At 44.7% G+C, this 22,388-nt stretch overlaps 1 protein-coding gene across 13 annotated transcripts in view; it reads right to left on the bottom strand.

The window, feature by feature from the left end:
* ccne1 (cyclin E1) overlaps positions 1-21,789 on the bottom strand; it is a 59,319-nt gene extending 37,530 nt beyond the window's left edge. For 6 of the 13 annotated variants that reach the window (XM_061706026.1, XM_061706062.1, XM_061705989.1 and 3 more), the window contains exons 1-8: positions 20,927-20,998; positions 19,750-19,900; positions 17,109-17,228; positions 15,000-15,068; positions 3,038-3,235; positions 2,512-2,713; positions 2,242-2,402; positions 1,928-2,161 (exon numbers count right to left, since the gene is read on the bottom strand). The gene's annotated coding sequence lies outside the window, so the exon portion shown is untranslated. Of the gene's footprint in view, positions 1-1,927; positions 2,162-2,212; positions 2,403-2,511; positions 2,714-3,037; positions 3,236-14,999; positions 15,069-17,108; positions 17,229-19,749; positions 19,901-20,926; positions 20,999-21,410; positions 21,477-21,701 lie in introns of those variants that run through there. The other 7 variants (XM_061705980.1, XM_061705997.1, XM_061706054.1 and 4 more) reach the window with 7 other exon arrangements.
* Between the last annotated feature and the right edge of the window lie 599 nt (positions 21,790-22,388).

Below are 22,388 nucleotides of genomic sequence, written 5' to 3' on the forward strand. Positions count from 1 at the left end.
GGCGTGTTAACAGTTGTTTTATGTTTGCAGCCGCTGAATTATTTAGGAGGCGCGTTCTGGATTGTTTGAAATGTGCCGTGTTAAGCGGGGGCGAAGATGCCGGTCGTCGCATTTGTCTCAGGAAAAGAAAAAAAAAAAAAAAAAAAAAAACAACAACAACAAAAAAAAAAAAAAAAAAAAAAAGGAAATCAAGTTTTACAGATGGGGCCGGCGTCGGCGTTAATTGCTCATTACAGGTGAGCGTTGCGGCGGCGAAGAGGCGCTGTTAATTTAACGCACTGCAAACTGTCAGCGAGTGAAGGTAAGTGGATGTGACGGCACATAATTTGCGTTGTTATGTCTTAATTGTCACCTGATGTGCACGCAATCTGGAGCCTTGTCAAAAAAGAGAAGGGAAAAAAGACACTTCCTCGCGGCGGAGGAGGCAAACAAGTCGGATGTGATAAAATGCAAAGATCAAATACGAGGTTTCATCCGCCGACTGTTTTGTCCGACGTGACAATTCCACGTAGCGTCCGATGAAGCGCCGGGACATTTCCATCGCATATCAAACCGCGAAAAAAAAAAATAGAATATGAATTCATCAGTCAAAAAGTAGGCGACTCGGCTACTTTTCGTTTCATCGAGGGTGACGAAAAGACGTAAATGATGCCTTTCTCGTAAGGACAGACATTGAGCTTACACGTTTTCCATTTGCGGTAAGCAAAACTAAATAATAATGCAAATAGTGACCATATAATAAAAATATTTCAAAATATATGCATATCTATTTTAGATCTGTCACTATCGAATCATTTAAGATTTGATTCTCCTATTATTGATCGACGAATCGTATAATTACCTCCCCCCCCCCCATTAGATTTTTTAATTGTTTTATTTATATAACTACAAACATGCATTTTGTTGTCATCTATGAGGGATGGATTCCAATCCTTAAACTGCCGATGTTGGTACAAATTTACTGTACAGAATTTGAGGCTGCAAAATACTAAATGCTAAGGGGCTAGCAATGGCGACAAGCATTAGCGCGCTTGCGCTGACTAATTGAGGTAAAAAATCGCGAACTAACATTCAGCTGACTCTAATTTATCGTGTTATATGTACATTACACATCTAACAGTGTCTTAAAAACATCACTTGCACAACCTCCTTTGTCGTTTTTGACAGTGTTTATCATTGGCTCAGTACTGCGTCTACGATAAATGTCCATGTGAAATATAGGTTCCGGGCGGAACCTTCCTTTTTGTCCTGCGGAAACTTCGAGGCAGAAATGTTGTGTTGTTTCTAATAATTTGATCCCCTCAAGCAGCTAAATAAGATCACGGAAATACGCAAGAGGTAACATGTATATGCCAATTAAAAAATCGTTATTATCTTTGTAAATGCAGCATATTTGACACTCTTCTCCTATTAGAGTTTGCGCTTAATGAAGGTTCTGTCGGAGCACAAAAAAAAGTGCAAATTTCAATTAGCGGAAAGTGGAAACGGCTGTCGCTTTTAATCGCTCTTGTTTCGCGTGGAACATTGTCATGTCTGTCAAGTGTGATGGTTTCCATAAAAGTAATTACACGCCAGCCGTAACGCCGTCGTGGCATAATCAGCGTCCATATGCTCGGCCGAGGTTTCCATCAACGGCAATAACAAAAAAAAAAAAAGACTTTATTGCCTTGAAATGCGATCCATCCAGTTCATTAAAAAAGTGGAAATAAAAAAAAAAAAAAAAGATGAAATGAAACGTGGAGTCATAAAAGTAAGTTAATATTTATAACAACTCTTGATACAGTATTTCTACAAATACTGGAAACTCAACTGAAGTTGGGGTGAGTCCTTTGCTGAAATCTTTTTTTATATTATACAAACACAATCAAACAAAAAATAATAAGGAATAAACTGGTTTTATACAGTGTAATTACTGTACAGTACGTACTCTTAATATCCATGTGTTGGTTGTGTGCCTTTAAGGGGAGTGACCGAGTGAGTGACATCAGGAGATAGTGTCGGTCAGTCTGCGCGTGAGTGTCTGGGCGTGAGCGGTGACCTACAGCAGCCCGTTCTCATTTTTGCCTTTGTGTGTTTGACTGTTTGTCTCGTTCAATAAACGTCCGAAAGGGCATCATCGACTGTGGCTGTCCTTGCCCGCATGCCAGGACATTAGAGTACCCTAAATTTAACATATAGAGAAATGAGAAGAGAAAAACACAGTAGTACTTACGAGAAAAACAGCAGACGAAAAATACCTACAGGCAGGACGGGATGAACGTGGGAATGCAACAAAGCTGGCAAGCAAAGTACAATTTCTTGGCGTTCTTCTCCTGGGTCTCCCATGATTAAATACACTGCTGATGACAAATCACCAGCAGCTGCATCGCCGGAGACTCCGCCCACCGACCAGAACCCAGGTACTGCGACACAACAGAGAATTTCACACAGGAAACAAGCAAACAAAACAGGATATGACAGTGCTCCCCTACCCCGCGTCCTCTCTTCAACGGACGCCCCCTAGTGGCCTACCAGGTTTCTCAGGGTGATGAGATCCAGGATCCCATTGCCGTTCCTCTGGGCCATATCCCTCCCAGTCGACCAGATACTGTACCCCCCTGCCCCTTCTTCTGGAGTCCATAATCGGCCTCACAGAAAAAATGGGGGCACCGTCGACCAGGCGCGGAGGAGGAGGGGGCACCTCTGACGGACTCAGCGGGCTGGAGGAAACTGGCTTCAGTAATGACACATGAAAGACAGGGTGGATCCTGAGAGAAGGCGGGAGCTTGAGCTATGTAAGGCCCAAAACAACAAGTGGCAATTGGGTTGGCAAAACAAAAAAAACGTCTGGTCTCGCGATGGTTACCTGACAAGACCAACCCCAGGGACTCAGTCTCATGTGTAACAGTGGCTATAAGGTCCCCATTAAGATCCCTTCCCTCTTTAGCGTTCCTCAATTTAACTATCAAACATTTAAGTGTTTCAACGACCGACAAGTACACAAAACAACCGTCGGCCCCAAAACCCACCAGTGCTGTAACATTCAGAAAAATCCTACCAGGGAGCTGAAGGAGACTAGTTGCTCGGGTGAGAGTCCTAGAAGGGGTCGAATCAGTCTCATGCAATTCACAATTATTTGTTTGGTCCTGGGGTTTCATGGATGTTGGCTGACTTGGCACCGTTGAGATGTAGCGGCGTGCAGACTCGCTCCCGCCAGTCGGAAGTGGTTTCCTTGGGCATGATGAAACCTGGTGTCCTGGTAGCCCGCAGTACAAACATAAAAACACAATACAGTGATTTTCAAATCATGTTCAACCTATATTTAATTGAATACACTACAAAGACAAGATATTTCATGTTCAAACTGATAAACTTGTTTTAGCAAATAATCATGAACTTAGAATTTTATGGCTGCAACACTTTCCAAAAAAGCTGGGACAAGGGTCATGTTTACCACTGTGTTACATCACCTTAAAGGTTTGGGCACTGAGAACACTAATTGTTGAAGCTTCGTGGGTGGAGACAGTTCTGGACTGCAGGCAGGCCAGTCTAGTACCCGCACTCTTTTACTACGAAGCCACGCTGTTGTAACACGTGCAGAATGTGGTTTGGCATTGTCTTGCTGAAATACGCAGGGGCGTCCATGAAAAAGACGTTGCTTGGACGGCAGCGTATGTTTCTCCAAAACCTGTATGTACCTTTCAGCATGAATGGTGCCTTCACAGATGTGTAAGTTACCCATGCCATTGGCACGAACGCAGCCCTGTACCATCACAGATGCTGGCTTTGGAACTTTGCGTCCATAACAGTCCAGATAGTTCTTTTCCTCTTTGGCCCGAAGGACACGACGGCCACAATTTCTAAAAACAATTTAAAATGTGGACTCGTCGGACGACAGAACACTTTTCCACTTTGCATCGGCCCATCTTAGATGTGCTCGGGCCCAGAGAAGCCGTTGGCGTTTCTGGGTGTTGTTGGTGAATGGCTTTTGCTTTGCATAGTAGAGTTTCAAGTTGCACTTACGGATGTATCGCCGCACTGTATTTACCGACATTGGTTTTCTGAAGTGTTCCTGAGCCCATGCGGTGATATCCGTTACACATTGATGTCAGTTTTTGATGCAGTGCCTCCTGAGGTATCGAAGGTCACGGGCATTCAATGTTGGTTTTCGGCCGCGCCGCTGACATGCAGTGATTTCTCCAAATTCTCTGAACCTTTTGATATTATGGACCGTAGATGATGAAATCCCTCAAGTCCTTGCAATTGTACGTTGAGGAACATTGTCCTTAATTTGTTGGACTATTTTCTCACACACTTGCTCACAAAGAGGTGAACCTCGCCCCATCTTTGCTTGTGAATGACTGAGCAATTCAGGGAAGCTCCTTTTCTACCCAATCATGGCACCCACCTGTTCCCAATGAGCCTGTTCACCTGTGTGATGTTCCAAACAGGTGTTAGATGAGCATTCCTCAACTTTCTCCGTCGTTTTTTGCCACCTGTCCCAGCTTTTTTGGAACGTGTTGCAGCCATAAAATTCTCAGTTCATGATTATTTGCTAAAAACAATAACATTTATCAGTTTGAACATGAAATATCTTGTCCGTGTAGTGTATTCAATTAAATACAGGTTGAACATGATTTTCAAATCATTGCATTCTGTTTTTTATTTATGTTTAACACAACATCCCAACTTCATTTGGTAATTTAAAGCTTAGCGGTGCAGTCATGACATCATCTGTCAAGATCATCATCGTCATCACGGGCGCGTCCAAATGTTATCCCGAGTGCAGCCAATTTGGCGGCGTTGAAAAATTTAGTATCCGCCTAATTCGCATATTTCGGCGCGTTGAAATTTTCATGCGGCGACGTTCCTTGTTTAGGCCTGAAAGGAAGGCGAAAGACAGCCTGTGATGAGCCAAAGGAGCAGCTGTCAATGACGCGTCGCCATGCTCGTGACTTTTTGGCGAGACGTTGACAGCCACCCAGGAAGGAAGGAGTTATTTTTCCCTTCCTCAAGCTGCCGCATGATTAAAAGGCAAATGAGTGACACGCCGCTCGACATCCCAAATCAGCCGGCTGCATTAATATTTCACACGGATGGCAGCTGCGTATCAAAACAACATGCGGCTGAGGCCCACATTCGCGGGGCGCTCCAATGTCCCACGGGCCCTGAATGCAACACAGGCTCATTTCTTGGCCACGAGGGTTGTCATTCGTACAAGCTCGGACAAAAACGGCAATTTGGGGGAAATTATGGAACTGTTTCACCCTGTAGGAAGTGAAAATTGAATTCCAATAGCTTAACGCTAATGCAAACACATAATGGGAAACACAAAACCAATAAGACAATTTTTACCTGAATTCAGTAAAAAAAAAAAAAAAAAACACCCAATGAGCGGTTTCTGATTATGCTCATAGGGCATTGGGATTAGCGTTAGCATTTGTGACCAGACCTTTCAAGGGTATATGTTGTTTGTTTTTTTTTTAATCTCCTGTAACATGGAGAACACGAACACGTCCATGGTGACTGTTTTCAAATCTTTCAAATTGTTAGCATTTATTTTTTTTTGCCTCCGAAATGATGTCGCATAAAAGAAAACATTCTGAAATGACATATTGAAATCTGTTTTCAGTTTTCAGAGCAATCTTAATTAAATGGCAAGTGAGCTGTGGTGGAATTTCCTGATTGGGCTTTAACAACAGCACGGGCATCGGCTGAAGACGAGACCAGTATGTTGTTATTTTTCTAGCCTATGTCGGCAGGTTGGTGCGAGTCAATCAGCTGATCTGAAATTAACTTTATGGCTCTTGTCGGGCGGATGAGGTTGGGAGGGAGGCGGCGGTCGAGAGGTGGGTAACGACTTAAAAGCCGCCTTTTCGGGACGACCTCAATCGGAAAGCGACATGCAAATGAGGCTGATGGCGCCGTAAATTTTTCCGGCGGGTGTGGGGGGTGGGGTCGGGGGGATGATAGCGACCGATGATTAAAGTATGAATGTTAAAGAAGGGGGCTGGGCGGGCGGTGCGATAATGACGATGGCAGAGGCGGATAACCTATCTGGCGTGAAGCGACTGGAGTAAGCCGGTCAGCGAGGCCACACCGCGGCCTCCCCGGACCCCGGACCGCGATCAATATCTGTCGTCATTTAACGTTAGCCACGCCAAAATCCATTGACCGGGACGGTCCATGGATTTTTGACCTTCCCCGGCCGCCACGTAATTATAAAGAAGTCCAGTACGTCCGTGCGGGAAAAGGTTACACGCCGAGTACGACCGAGCGGGAAAAGAGCGGGAAATAAATAAATATAGCATATATTAATAATGAATGAGTGGCATTTGGGGCAGGGAGCTGTTTGTGTGTGATTGCATGGCTGCTTTCAAGCATAAAACCTCCGCCGCCTGCTCGCAAAATGTCACAAAAGCTGATTTATGGTCTGTCTTGCCAGTGCATTATTTGAGCTTGACAATCTTAATCATTCACACTTCCCACACGGCGGTGGCCGCCCGCCCGCTTCGTTCGCTCTCTCGCTCGCTCGGGCGCTCTCACTGTTTGCTCCCTGCGACCGCCTTAATGGATTATTGAAATATAAAAATAAGCGGGTGTGAAGGATACACCCCCCCCCCCCCCCCACCACCACACCCCGACCACCATCACCGCCAACCCCCGGAGCGGTATCAAAATGTCAGGTTTGTACTTACAAGCCGGCGCTGCTCGACGGGGTCAAGGGCTTCAATTACTTGTGTACTGCGACGTGAAAGGTTATGTCGCCCGCTGGCTGTTTACACTGACACAGCGGGCAGGTAACCGCAGCGCTACCGCACAACAAACAATATGGATCTCTGACGGGAGAACGCACCGAAGGTTTTCAACTATTCAACTTAACTGAAAGATGGGAATACACTGTGTGAATGAAGTTCCTTTCAAGGCAGATTCAGTTTCTATTCAGGTTCCATTTGAAACATCTTCGGGTGTCTTTAGTCACGGAGGACGAGCAGCGGTCAGATCAGTTTCTGGTAATAACGGCACTTCTTCAAGTCAAACAATACAGATCTATTTAGCGATACAAATCTATTAAACTTATGCGAAAGATGGGCATAGACTTTTAATTCAGTTTAGTTTCAGGCCCGATTTCAAAAGTCGTTGGGCGTCGTTGGTCATGGGGACCGAAGGTGATCGCATAAGTTTCTGGAAATTCAAACAGACGAATGAATTTCAGAAATTTTGGTCGATCTTGACTTTTTCCCCACGCCGTGCCTGCGCAAAGTCGATGAACAGCCAGCTTACGAAGATTGTTGTCGTTCGACAATCGGCAACCGTTTCAAAGCGTACTACCAACAAGGGCTTCACGCTTGAAAGTAGGATGGTGTTGAAACACGACATTAATGACACGCTGAGGTCCCCCCCCCCCCCCACCACCACCCGAGAGTCCTCAGCATCGATAAAGGAGTTGTTGTAAAAGGCCTGAGAGTTATTGGGAGGGATATGAAATTTTCTAAATGTCATTAATTGACACCTTTTTCTGTCGGAGCTGGCAGAAGAGAGACAGAAAGGTCACACCTGAGGAGGGGGGCCTAGGGGTGGTAGATGTATATATATATATATATATATATATATATGATGCCCCCCACCACCACCACCAGCTTGCTGAGTTATGGCTGTCGTTAACATCGCCGAATGGATGGAAGGAGTCGCTTCTGAAAGCCTCCATCGATCTGCTTCCTGCTTCCCCAACAATCAAAAGCGCCTGAATGTAGCCGAGGGGTTTGTCGGGCGGAGGTGGGGGACTCCAATCGCGTGACTTCACTCCAGCCAGACTACATTTGGCCAAAACTTATGAAAGACTTGACTCGACACGGTATTCAGAAGACTCAACTTGAATTCGACGCACACCGAGCAACGCAGCTGAATGCGACCGAAGTTGACCATTGCGAAAAAAATAAATAAATACAGGTGGCAGCTGGTTTCCACACACAGAGGGGTTGAGCACCGCACGTCTATGGAAAATGGAAAAGCTGTGACCCTGTATCAGGTTTTGAGGCTACAAATATAGAATACTGTTTTGTACTGTTTTTTTTTTGTTTTGTTTTTTAAATTGAACCACAAAAACATGGCGCGATTGTCAAGGAAGATGTGGATTGACACAGTGATATTTTGAGAGGCTTTTGGCAGTGATTGTTCACCCCATTTACTGACATGCTTGTCAGCGCCGCCGTACCGATGCCAAAGATCATGTGCATTTTTCATTCATGTTAAGATATGCGACGTTGTGACACGGTTCGCCGCAAAACCAGCGGCCGACAGTCGGCTTCGACAGAACGTTGCAGTGTGGCGACGGCAGCAGACGGACGGGCTGGTCGAAAGTGAGAGAAGATTGGAAGACGAGATGCCAATAACGTGTCATTCGTAACTACCCCACTTCAAGCATTAAAGGTCAATGCGGAGTAGTAAAGTCAACTTGTCCACTAATTGACTAATTGATTCAACACCTAATGTAAATCCAGCCAAAGTGCGGGAGGTCGACCGTTGGTGTTACCCCCCCCAAGACGCCCAAATTCACTTGAGGACAATTCAACGGTGGCTCATGCAGGTGCTCGTTAAAGTGACCAGATGATATCAAAGGTTCTGGTAGTGTGAGGTGCCCCCCCACCCCCCACTCCAGCTTCACTCGGTGACAGGCAGCAGCGGTGGCGGAAAAAGATGGTTAATTTCTGACGGAATATTATGCTACATCACCACTTGGCATTTAAAGTGAAAAATGACTTTCTGCTTGGCCTGTCGCCGTTGCAGTCTCCCCACTTGCACGCCCCCCCCCCCTCCGCCCCCCCCACAAAATGAAGGCTGAGGAAGGAGGGTGCGAGCAGCGAATGACGGCTCCAGATGAGGAAGTAGAAGGAATGGAGATGATTAGAAATGTCTGACATTGGTGAACTACGCCTCGTGAGCTGCTCTGATTCGCTGTCAAGCGTTAGCAACGTGCTAACAAAAAAAAAAGTTTTTCTAGCTTTTTCCATTTACGAAAACACCAGTTTTCTGACGAAAAAAAGAGGAGAAAATAATGCTTGTTGAGAAAAGTAGTAGAAAAGTGATTTCTTTTTTATATTTTATTTTGTGACACTTAAAATGACAAAATCAGGACTAACAAAAGGCTTTTGATGTCGGAATAATCATTTATATACAGATAAACAACCACGAAACGCGCCGAGAGCAACGCTGACTCGTCTTTTTTACATGCCCTTCGTCATCCACTCCAAAGGCCTCTTTTCTCCTGATCGCGACGCACACTTTTCACGCTAGTCTTGCAAACCTGAATTTCACGGGCAAGCTGGGCGAGAACCTCTTCCACATCTACCCATTGAAAAACATATATATTCATCGGTGGCAGAAAATGACGGGATTCCATTTGACGAGTATGACTGTCCATGGCAGTAGGTGAAACAAAACAAAAAGGCGCATCACCACATTTTAAGATCATGTGTGCACGTTTTGTATTTCTTTAACACTTAACTTCAAAGATGTAAAGACGGAAGTTAAAAAAAATGAATGTAGAACAGATCAAATGAAAAAAAAAAAAAAAAAAGATAACGGTGGAAATAATAAATAATACGTTACGTTGACCCGCAAAAGTAAATATTACATAAAGTATGCTTGTATCTTGTCCACTTGTTTGTGTACTAAATCAGACGTGTTGTCGTGCTTGCGTTCCATTGTGTGTCAATACGGCTGGTGGGCCGGAGCCACACCGTCACGAACGACAGCCGGCGACTCATCATGTTGGATTTACGTCGCTGTGCTCGTCGCCGCCCAACTTGAGCTGCTCTCCTGCCGCCCGGCCGCGATTTATGTGTCGCTTAATGCGAAGCGACAGCGGCGTCCTTGACTCCTGTCAGCGCTCCGGCCCGACGCCGGGAAATAAAAATACGCCGAGTTGACACTGCCGTAAGCCGCTAATCAGCAGCCATGTGTCACTCTGAGGACTCCGGAACTTTCCTCTGAAACGAGTCCTACAAGTGGAGTCCGAAGTCCAAGGATGAGGAGTACTGAAACATCTGTGCGTCATTCCAGAGTTGGTGGACATTTTCTGTCACGGATATATTTTAAAATAGCGGAAATTAGGTTCTGAAGATGTGTCACTCAACATACATGTAACCCTGTTTACTAAAAAAAAAAAAAAAAAACATTATGGGCCTTCTAGAGATGGAGAAAAAAAAAGTGAGATACATTACTCAGCAGGAATGACATCATCAAGCTAATTGCTCCGACCAGGTAAGTCCTCTCCTCAATTTTACATATTTTTTCAATGTTTTCAGCCATAATGGTGTACACTATGTCACTCAAAAACAAATTATCAGAAAAATACATACAAATCCTAAAATTGTTCTTGACCGGTTAACATATCAATTAACATAGCTAGCTTGTACTCTAGCATTGATATGCAACCCTGGTACTATAATTAGAGTAATAGTCCAAGCGAATTACTTTTCATGTAAAATGTAACTTTGTGAACCGTAAAGGATTTCTTCAGTAACCTTTTTGAAATATACTGTACGTTTTTCAGGTGCCTGGAATCTGTAACAGCGTTTTTGGGAATCACGGAAAAGTATACGGTGTGACGAAAATGTTATCTCGTAAAACGTGCATTTTTTTTTTTTTTCCACGGTTTAACTCCATCGACGCCACATTGACCGAGTGGCGAAAATAAATTCCTGTAGCTGCACTTTTTATTCTCGCGCCGATACAAAATACAATGGGAAAATGCCATATATGGGCTGACAGCTATTAGCATAGCATTGGGTTCATTTTAAACCATCAAATAAATATCCAATCAATTCATTTTCGATCCATAAATATCCTGAAATATAATAAAGTGAAATATCAACAGATATCCTGTTAGTTCATCACTAAATGCGCTTTAATTCCCGTGTTGCAAACACATTTTATTGTTTACGAACACAACAGTGAGTGTTAAAAAGGCGTCGACGACGAGTATCAAGTGACTGGCTCCAGCACTCTGATGTGTGTGTGCGTGTCCTGCGGGGCTGCCTTGTTCACATCGGTCTTCCCGCTCATGTTCGACAACCTCGTCTTGTTTGTACACAAACACGAGCGCTTGTCACTTTCATCCTTTTGTGTGCATGTTTGTGTGTGTGTGTGTGTGTGTGTGTATCACAAACATCAGTGTCGTCAGTGTCGGACAGCTGACACGCTCACGTACAGTGCTTATGTTTTACATAGACACGTGTTTACTTTTGTGCTAAAGTATGCACTGAAATGTTTAATTATACATTGTGCGTCTTATTAAGAGCGGCTCACTTAGTTGCGTGGCGGTGCTGCTGAGCCCGGCCTCCCCCACACATACACACAGCGGTGTTCGGGATGTCCACAGGAAGTGATCTAAACGGTTTTCTCCCAGGGGAGCAGTTAACTTGAGACACGAGCAAGATGACGTCTTACCACGACGACCAGCACCACATGTCTCCGCTAAACCCAAACACATGCTAACGTGCTCGACACATCCGCCGGTGACATCATCACTTCCTGTTTTTACGCGGAACGAGGAGGAGTGACGACATCGCCGTGGAGACGTGCCGTGTTTAAAAAAAAAAAAAGAAAACGCAGACAACAATATGAATGAAACGTACTCGGTAGCATGATAAACCTCGCTTGACGTCCATCCAGGTCACTTTAGCGAGCTCAGTAGCGCCCCTGGGGAAAAAAATAAAATAAAATAAAATAAAAACTTGACACGGAATTGGGAGGACATAAAAAAGTCTCAAGGATCCATACTGGAGATTTGAACAAAAAAGTCAATAGTTTGGGCTTGCACTTTGAAGAACTCCTACTAACTTGTTCATCGCTGCTTGCAGCGTTATTCTTCTTGTAATTATATTCTGAAAGAGTAACTTTAAAAAAAATAATAATAATAATAATATGCGGATGAACATTTCGTTACGGCACTCCCAAACAAACAAACAAACAAGTTCCCCGACGCGCGGTTGGTTCTTAGCTCTGTTTGCGCGTCTGACAGGTGGAAAGCGGCGCCCGTGCGTGCAGATTGTTAAGAGTCTTACGGCCAGCTAGTTAAAAATAAAATCTAAACAGGCTGGAGGAGGCTGGCTAAGGTCTGAAGAATCAAGGCGAGCGCTGAGGAGTTTAGCTCGGGGACACTTTTTTTTTTTTTTTTTTGGGAGGGGGAGGGTGGGGGGGGGGCGTGTTTTGCTTTGATCCAGCTTTTCTCCGAGTGCTCTGGAGTAAGCCGCGCAATGTGAAATGTGCGCGCGGCGCTAACGCCACAAAAGGCTTACTTATCTGGGCATTACCTATTAAAGGTTTAAGCCCTCGGCGTCCCCTGATAAACACTTCCTATAAGGCCGCTATCTCCCCGCGGCCTTATCGCGTACTTGAAGGTCCTTCCAGCCGTAATTTGTTTAATTAAAGTGTCATTTTGAGAGGGAAATATGGCCGCCGCACGCAAAGAAGTTTACCCGCATTTTCATCCGTCCTTTTTCCCCCTCTGCTTGCTCTTTGTCCACAGCTTAGATTTAGATTAACTCACTTCTTTTCCACACTATTTTCTCTTCGTGTTTGCAGCAAGGGAGGGGGGGGGGGGGGGGGACCCCCCCCCCCTTCTTTTAAATGCCCCCCCCCCCCCCCCCACACACACACACACACACTCTCGGAGCACATTAGCTGCTATCTTAAAGGCGCCCTGAGAGGATTGGCTGTGCGGCCCCAGGACGGCGCTCGCCTTGTCAGCGCTTTGCCTGATTTCACTGAGATTTCATTAGACGAAGAGAGGAAAAAAAAAAAAAAAAAAAGGAAAATGCAAGAAAAACAAAACAAAACAAAAAACAAGCGCGGAAGTGGACGCCGCGACAGGATAAACGACGACACGGACTGCAAGGTAAAGGAAGTGCGGTGACGCGCTGGAGCTACACCTGAAGCCTCTAGTTATGTTCCTTTGCCAGGAAAAGCAATAATGCTACCGGGTCACTTTGACCCGGGGCGTGTTTAATTAGCCAAAAGTGTCAGAAACACTTGAAACAGTATTCATTCTCTTGTAACTGTTTTGTTCAGCGCTAAATTGACCCACGGACTTTATGCATCAAGACAAACTTGTATTCAAGCACGGACGGACCTGGGACATTATTCATCAAGAAACGATGAAAAATGACATTGTAAATAAATATGTATTTATTGAATTGATTTAAAACAATTTTTTAAATTATTTTTAAAAAATTAAATAAGCTGTTTTTGGTCCAAATGAAATTCTCTTGTTTATTTTGTATTTATTTATTGGTAACTCTTCTTTTCAGGGTCAAATGGACCCGCTGCCTTCTTGAATCAAGCCAAATTTGTCACGCAAGCACAGAACCAGGGCACATTTCATTTGCCATCAGTGTCCGATTTGTTGGACGATTCCTTTTGAATCGGATTTTGATCCGTAAATCATTCATGACTATTTCGTCGTTTTTTTTTCAGACAGATCAAATTGTCCGTAGGTGCGAACGTGTGTGAGAATAGTTGTTTGTCCGTATGTGCCCCCGCGATCGGCTCGCGAACCAGGTCCGCCGGGATAGGCTCCAGCTCACCCGCGAACCGATTGCGAAATATGACTGCTCTTATCTTTTACTCCGACACACGGAAAGCTTCTTAATGTGACCGGGAAAAAAAATTCTCCAACGGGCCGAGTTGGAAGTTTGCCGGTCGGCGCTTCGACTTTGACTGCGTCAAACTTTTTCAAAGCGCAACTTGCAATGACCTGAGTTCAGCAGTAAATTCCGAAAAGGGAAGCAAATCCAAACCAGAGAGCTTTGCATATATTTTATTTCGACGGGGTAATTATGGAGTCTCTCTTGGCGTTTGACAAGGCCTCTAATGAGTTCTCCACGGACCTCGCCTTTATTTGCGTGTTTGTTTGTTATTTTTAAACTTGATTAAGTCCCCTTGTATTTATCAAATCAAAGAGGAGGGGAGCTGAATGTCTCCGAGTAGGTGAGATCAGACTCTTCTTCCAGCTTTGTTTTGTTTGGCTTTTTCTTTGGCTTCTTTGCGCAAAATACACAGAAGTGACATCACGTGCGAATAAGTAACCATCAAGAACACCCGAACTTTATTTGGGGTTAATCTGAGGCACTGTAAATTATGGCAGGTGTGTGCCGATTCCTCTTTAATCGGACTTTGGATGACATCGGTTCAGTCTGAATCGAGCCGCATCCCGCTGTTGTCAGAGGGTGTCCACACTTATATGAGTTGCTTATTTTACCTTCCCCTCTGGCAAATACTTCTTTCTTATTATAGGGCACATTGACAAATGTGATGCATATGTCGTATTCATTTATGTTAATACTGAGTGTTTTGTTATAGATATATATATATATATATATTTTTTTTTTTAACATTTTACACTAAACAGTGTCATACAAGTGTATTTTTATACTTGACTCTCACGAATGTGAACAATTGAGATGTGCATGACATTTCTTTCATTGTGCTTATTAACATTAAGAATGTTAAAAAAAAAAAAAAAAAAAAAGTGTATTTATGATGATTACAGTTGGATTCTTTGTATTTTGATTATTTTCAATGGCAAAAAAAAAATAAATGTCTGAAGAATGTTTATTTCCTATTTTATTGAAATAAAAAAAAAGCAAATTGTGTGTTTCTTCCCGGATTTGCGACGAACCGTATTTAACGGTCCGCGCGATCTCCGAGCTGATGAAGGCGTCCGCACGGGCCCATGCATCAGGAAGCCGGCGCGTACGCCACCTTGCAGCGGCCGTATCTGCTTCGGCGTGACTTTGCAAGCGCTTTCGGAAACAGCAGGCTAAGATTAATGAAATGATTATCATGACTGATGATGTTACCTATTCCTGCAAAAAAAAAAAAATGACTTTGGCGGCATAATGGTCAAACGGCGGGCGCGGGTGACAGAATTATTAAAAGAGGAAGAATTGAGTAATTCCCCCACATTTATCAGTCTGCACATCAGAGTTAATATTAATATATATTGTAGATCTCACCTCACTATTCTTCTTCATATTTCCATCCTATTAGGACACCAGCCACTTCATTCACATCCAAGATGGAAGCTTAAAAAAAAAAAAAAAAGAGTGGGGATCGGGGCAGGTGACGCGCGCTGACCACAAAGTGGTAAATGGGATCTCGCCAGCGCCATCTTTTACCCCCCCCCCCCGGTGACATGATAAATACCTGCAGCGCGGCGTGATGAATGTTTTTATAACGCGTGGCAGCGATAACGTTCCACTATTCATATTTGGCCGCCGTGTAAAAAGCGCAGAGATAAAGTATGCTACTCGAGCTGACCCGCTGCTTGAACACGGGAAGTCAACCTGCCGCGTGATAAATAAACAGATAAATCATGATAAATAGCATGGAAATAAGCATCTATCGCAACGCTCACATCTTTATGGAGTGGGAGGGTTTTTTTTTTTTTTTTTTTACAGGAGCGACAATACGGAGGTGGACCGTTTCGTGCTTTATGGGAAATCGCCCAAACTTTGCGCTCCCCAAAAGCAACGGCGTAAGTTTTTCCGATTTGATAGCAATCGGACACAAGCTTCGAGGATGAGTTTGTTTTAAAAAGACACCTGGAAATGGTCAAAATGGCCGTTTCAAAGCAAAAAACGGAAGGTCTCCCGTGTCATGGCGTCTTGAGACTTTTTTTTTTTTTTTTTTTTTTTTTAACCGAATACCATGTGACGACTCCAACGCCTCCATTAAATTAACTGTAAAACACGAGGACAGAAAACATTTGCACGCAACGTATGGGACACGCATTACCACCTTCGTGGTCACCATTATAGTTGTCTACTGACTAACTGTTGTGCCCCCCCCCCCCAAAAAAAAAAAAGCCAAATAAAAATACAAATAAAATTGAAGCCGCTATGTCTGCTGAGAGGAGTGCCTTGACTTTTTGTTTTTGTTTTTGTTTCCTGAGATATAAAACTTTTCTTGGCCAATTTCTTTGGTCTTGAGACAAAAAGCAAATATTCGAGATACGACTGCGCCTCCGACTCCCACCGCTAGATGGCGGCAGCAAATGTTTGCGCAGTTTATGTGTGGAGAGCAAATGTTACTCTGACGAAAATAAAAACAATGTGGGTGTTTTTTTGGGGGGGGAGCTGGAACAGCTTATTTGCATTTTCATTCGTTTCAATGGGGGAAAGATGATTTGAGATGCAAATGCTTTGAGACACCACTTGTCACTTGCATCTCAAGGCACCACCGCATCTGTGTGTTTCTTGTGTGATTTGCAGTCACCGCGTGTGTCCAATATTGTGTTCGTCCTCATCGCAGGCCGACATTACGATTCAGTTTTTGAAAATGTATTTATTTATATATGTATATATTTTTTAAATCGAGCGTGGCGGCTCCACATCTGCGGGGCTGTAATGGAGCGATGCGGCCCTGGGAGGCGGTGCGGCGTTTTCCCTCACAGGACGCTGAACGGCGGCAGGAAATACGGCCGCCGTGAGAGGCGCTGGCAGATGGCTGACGAGGCATTTTTGCCCATACCGCCCCAGTAAAACTTTAACTCCCCGAGATTTAGTGCTAGCGCTCTGCACTTAGCGAGCAGCCGCCGCCGGCTCTTCTTTCCTTTTCTTCTTGTTCTTTTTTTTTTTTCTTCCCGCTCCCGCCCCTCAAAAGTCCCAAAGTGATGGTTTTGCAAGCGGTGCATAAACATGCTTTATTGATGGCGGCGCTCCGGGATGCAAAGGGTCAGTATCATTTAGCAAAACGACATTTTTAGAGGACAAATAAAAGCTCACATTTGCGCAAACGTTGTCGTCAGGCCTCATCGATTGCGCGTGTAAAAATTAAATTATTCATCGTGTCATAATATTGACTGATGACGACGCCGGGCCATCATTTAGGGAACCGAGAGGTCTCCTAGGCAACAATGGCAATTAAGGCTTTTAATTCGGCCGGCGCAATCTCGGCGGGCCCGGCCTGCTCGTAGCTCTCCATTTGCGCCGGACGTGAAAGTCGTCAGACTTTTTGCTTCTAATGTTGGGGGGAGGAGTGAATCTATCACTTGAATCAATACCAAAACTGCATACGTCTTAAAACTTTCTGGTGTTATACACGACCTGGAAGTTTGTATCTACCTGTCCTCAAATCTCCAATCGCTAGTGAAGTGAGTTCTAGTTCGGCCGCGTGGATCGGTGTGCAACCGACTTCAAGGATGTTGCCGTGACTGGAGGAGTGTCGGGGGTTTTCCGGAGAGCCTGAGGAGGAAAGCAAGAGGCGGAGAGGGGGTCTGGAATGAGCCGTGCGGTGCTACTGAACAAGCAGGCGTTATTGGGCTCGGGTGACGGACTCGCACACCTGCGCCCATTTGCCAGCCTGGCATTCGTGTGCGATATTCCTCAGTGTTATATGTGGAGCTATCATTTGCTTTTACGGCTCACATCTGCCGGTCATCTCTACCTGCTGCCCGTAAAACGCCAGTGCCGCGCTCGTAACTCTGCTCCGAGATAAAGAACTGCGCCACTTGTATCCCTCTTCCACGGTGTTTTAATTTGGAGTGTTGGAGGGGGGAAAAAAGGCTAAAACGCTCCAGTATTACGAGTTTAATTCGTTCCTCAGCCAAGCTTGCAACTCAATTGAGTCCTAATCAATTTTCCCAATTAAAATGCATTGAAATACCATTCATGCATTCCAGCCAACACTTTTTTAAAATTATTTTTTTTTACCCGTTTTTCCTCAAGAAAAATAGCACTGTATTGTAACACAATAAAAGCACACATAAAGAAACAAACTTTAAAATTTATAGTGTATTACTATTCTTGATCATTTACCCGTTACTTTCCACTCTAACACTGTTGACTACCGTTAAAACGTATCACTCCAAAGATTCCTTCGCTCTTGGACTGCTACGCTACGTTTTTACGGAACCGCCACGACTAGCGCCTGAGGTGCTAGCCCCTCCAGCCTCTCCAGACTAGCGGCACAAAATTGGCAACAACAAGCATCCAGGCTGGACTGACAGCAAACAACCCAACTCCCAGTTTTAATGTTTTAGGCTAGGAAATGTTTATTTTACCACCCCCCAAAATTACAACATACACTTAAAATCCCGCAATATGGAGAATTATGAACAACAACAACCCGCTATGCAGTGAAACCCCAATAGGGAACACTATACATCTGTTTAACGACTTACCTCATTCAACGCTGCAGCCTGATAGGGGATTCTCCACGCCTGGGTACTCGTGCCAGCCACTGCCGCAAATAGCACTCGGTCACTAAATACAACGCTGTGGGCTCTGCACACCAGCTCTGGTATTAAGGTGAAATTATCTTTCTTCTTTAGTGGCAGATATGCATTGCTATGCTGCCATCAGCAGAGCAAAGGAAGAAAATACCATGCTTTCTCAAGATGCAACCCTTGGGCAGCAAATACAATGAGAAAAGCAGGGGCTCTCAAAGTGAACCCTGTGGAACCCCACGAGACAGCGGACAAGAACAGCCCCTAGGACCACCAAGGCTTAATGCAACATCGCAAATTAACATCTGCATTCAAAATCCAAGTTCACTTACGAGAAGTTCAAAGCGTCCAAGAGCTTGGATGTGTAAGAGTATTTTGTGACTAGACACATGCATGGGCCTGTGGTATATGGGAAATACCCAGGAAAGACAGTTTTCTCGTCATGTCAAAGGTAAGAATTCGACGTGATTACGACGAGAGACAAGGGCTGCTGGCGAAATAGTGTCAGCAATGTTAGCTCAAACCGACGGGCAGACAATTGTTTGAAAGTGCAATTTAATGAGCGTGACGTTGGCATTATTTGACGAGGAATGCGACCGTAGCCATAGTTAGCTTTACCGGCAACATGCCGGTATACAGGAGTCACGTGATGTGACGTCGGCCCGAAAGCGTCTCGAGGTACTATATAGTTGCTAGCGAGCGATAAGTAACACTGTCTTAAAGGTTACTCCATAAACGAAGGCCTGCGACTCCTCTCAGTCTGCTCTGACAGGATGTGGTCGACCATTAGCGGCGCCTTGTTCTCGTCTGCCACCGCGTTGACAGCGCGGCGTGACACCGACGCGTGCGTTTGTTTGATCCCTTGTTGTCGTTAGCGGCACGTGATGGCCTGCAGGAAGTTTCCAGGACAAGCGCGGCAGTTAAAACGCGATCGAGGTCATCCAGTAAGATCTCTGCTCGTGGATCTTGCCAGTCAAGTCCAATACTTCGCCTGCACACGACTTCAAAACAGCACATCGCGTGCCTTTTCAAATAAAATCAATTATTAGATGTCCCCAGCTTCAAGTGTTCCTTTCTTTAAAATTTTCCACATACCTGTACATATTATTTTGCAGATTTTTTTTTTACACTTAACTCTCACACACACAGACAAACACACACACTGGGGAACGGAGACAGTCCAGAGCTGCAACTTGCTGTCATCCTGTCACACTGTGCAGGTCCAGCCATGCGTGCGTGTGTGTGTTTGTGTGTGTGTGTGTATGTGTGTGCAGGCCTTGGTCAGGTGACACATCCATGGCCCAGTGAGACAGGTGTCAGAATACACAGAGTCCCCCTTCAGTGTGTCCACAAACACACACACACACACACACAAAGATATCAAATTACACATTGCGTGTCTGTGTGGATGTTTTCCCAATCAGCAAAAATCCATGTCCGAAATTTTTTTTCCACTAATTTAAATTATGCGGTGAGTGTGTGTGTGTGTGTGTGTGTGTGTCTGTGCGCATGTGCGTGTGTGATGCCAAGCATGATACCTTAGAGGCCAACAGATGCCGTTACACCCCCACCGCGGCAAAGCGCCTCCTGGTTTTATCGCTCCCGCTCGTTCCCATGCAGCGAGCCGGCATAATGAGCCCTGGAAGGTTTTGGTGGGCGTCCAGGAAGTCAGGCAGGAAGTGTGTGGGTCTGTGTGGAGTGGGGGGGGTGAAAACATGAAGGCAGAGAGACCATTCATAATTGGAATGCAACCCTCAAACGTTTCAAAGGATGACTGCAAGGACAAATTGGATTTGTTTTGAATAGTGGCTGACACAAAATGGCGTCCTTGTCAGCCCAATCCAGGAAATTGCGTATTTTGGTATTTAAAAGTAGTAGCGACTTTTAAAGGAAGAGACTGGGATCTAGCGCTGCAGCTATCAAATATTTTTGGAATCGAGTATTCTACCGATTAGCTCATCCATTAATCCAGTAATCAGATAAAAATGGATTTTGCATTATTAAGCAATTTTTGCTTGGCTTTACACGATCAGGATTTTTGGGGCCCATCGCCGATCACCGATCAGCGAGTTTAAAAAACACGATAACCGATCCGATCACAAGATGGAGCAATGCGTCTATTTCAATGACCAGTTCATTTACTGTATATACTTGTGTACTTAATTGCTCCAAAAGTTATATGTACAATAAATAAGGTATCTTTCTTCCTCTATTTATGCCAGTGAGGCATAGTGACAGACAGAACAAATGATTGGCCTTCTATTAGATGGCAAGACGTAAATACAATAATTAATGTATCCACTTTTGTGACGTTTTTGTTTCTTGGTGTGCCGTGAGAGTTTTCAATTGTAAAATATGTTCCTTGGCCCCATAAAGGTTGGAAATCACTGCTCTCACGAGATCGTGTATTCTAATCAGTCAGGTCAAACCGACAGACATTACATGACAGAAATAATGGGCGCTAACTTACTGAAATTAAATGACTTCATTTTAAATTAAATGACTTCACCCACACCGAAACTTTAGAGCATGGTTCGACAGAACGGCGGCATGTTTACGTCCAACCGTTCGTGCTACCGCTAGCTTGCTAGGCTACATAATGTTTTTTGTCGCCTGCTTGCGAGCCGTATCGTATTAAAAGTACGGGAACATACAACAAGCAAGCCTTAAACGAACGTCCTCTCCTGTCCTGAGCACCGGTGACCACCAACGCACCTTTCCCCCCATTTTTGTCCTTATAATACCGTCGGCTCGCCCCACGCTTGTTGTCGTCGCCACGGTAACGAGTGTATCCGTTCGCATTTGAGTTGACAAGTTAAAGCCCAATGAGCGTACAAAAAACGGCGACGTGTTGTCTGTCCCACACCGCCGACATGATTTTTTTGTTCGTTTTTAAAAAAAAAAAAAAAAAAAAACGTTATTGGCCATCAGATATTTCCAATACTACGTTAAAAGACGCGCGACAAGGCTAAAAATAAACTACCTTTTGAATTCAAATATACTGTGCACACGGCGACGCGGAGTAAATCGATCAATGACGTCATTGATCGGATCGGCGAATTATGACATTAAAGCCGATCAGCATTAACTGCTAAATATCGGCCGATACCGATAAGGCCGATAAAATCGGTGTAAAGTCAAATTTTTGCACAATTTCTTTCTGTAGACTACGTTATATTAGCTGACGTCGACAGGTTACCTTGCACTTCATCTTCCTGTGTCTGTGTGGAAAAATGATCCGTTCAACAGAATTATTCGATGGATCGTTGCAGCACTACTGGGAACCAAACCCGCACCATCGGGATTGTGGAAAACATTTTCTCACAGTTATGGATAAAGTTTGTGGTTGAGTTGTCCCTGCGTAATTTAGCAAAACATAATGAGTAGCCTGCTGGCTAACGTAAGCTATCCATTTCAGTGTCAAAACAGCACATTTGTGCTACTAATTAAATGTCTGAATTTCCACCACATTTATTTGGAATCAATTTACCTGTCGAAATTTAAAGTACGGCCCACGTTGGGCGGGCTTTGCTGAGGTTCCGTAGAACTTTAGGCACGACACCGCATGATGGAGAAGTACAGAGGGATCATGATGGGAAAAAAAACAATGAAAGGAAGAATGCAGCCTTTCCTTTGAGAAAACATAAAAGCCATTGTGGGTAACATTATGACGCATTAAAGCTGTTTTGTATTTTTGCTCCCCAAAAAGCCTGGCCCGTAAATTTTCGGCTGCGCGCTATTAAGTGCGACTGATCCGCATCCACCTGAGGCCGATAAAGGCGGCGTGAAGGAGTGCACTTCCTCCAAGACGCATCTTAGGATTGTATTTTTTGCTCCCCTGCCTCCCCTCTGCTTATCACAGCAAAGTGCTTTTAATTTGCCTCTTCGCCCAGACGTCCCGCTTCCCATTTAACGCCGCGTCTCTATTGGCTGGCGAAACCCCGGCGGGGCGGCGTCGGAGCGTCGGCCACCCTCCGCCGGTGCCTTTATGGCCTCCTCTCCGCCGCGCCATCCACCTTTTTATGTCCCGCCCGAGACCGACAAAACGTCTCCTCAGCAGTTCCGCCGCTCCTCTCTCCTCCATCTTGCCGCGCCTAATTCCCCGCTAAGTGCGTTCGCCGCACTCGTTAACTGATTAAGCAGTTTAATTAGGCCGCGCGGCGGAGACGCCGAGGCG

The sequence above is a fragment of the Phycodurus eques genome, chromosome 2, assembly GCF_024500275.1.
Source record: "Phycodurus eques isolate BA_2022a chromosome 2, UOR_Pequ_1.1, whole genome shotgun sequence".
Taxonomy (NCBI): domain Eukaryota; kingdom Metazoa; phylum Chordata; class Actinopteri; order Syngnathiformes; family Syngnathidae; genus Phycodurus; species Phycodurus eques.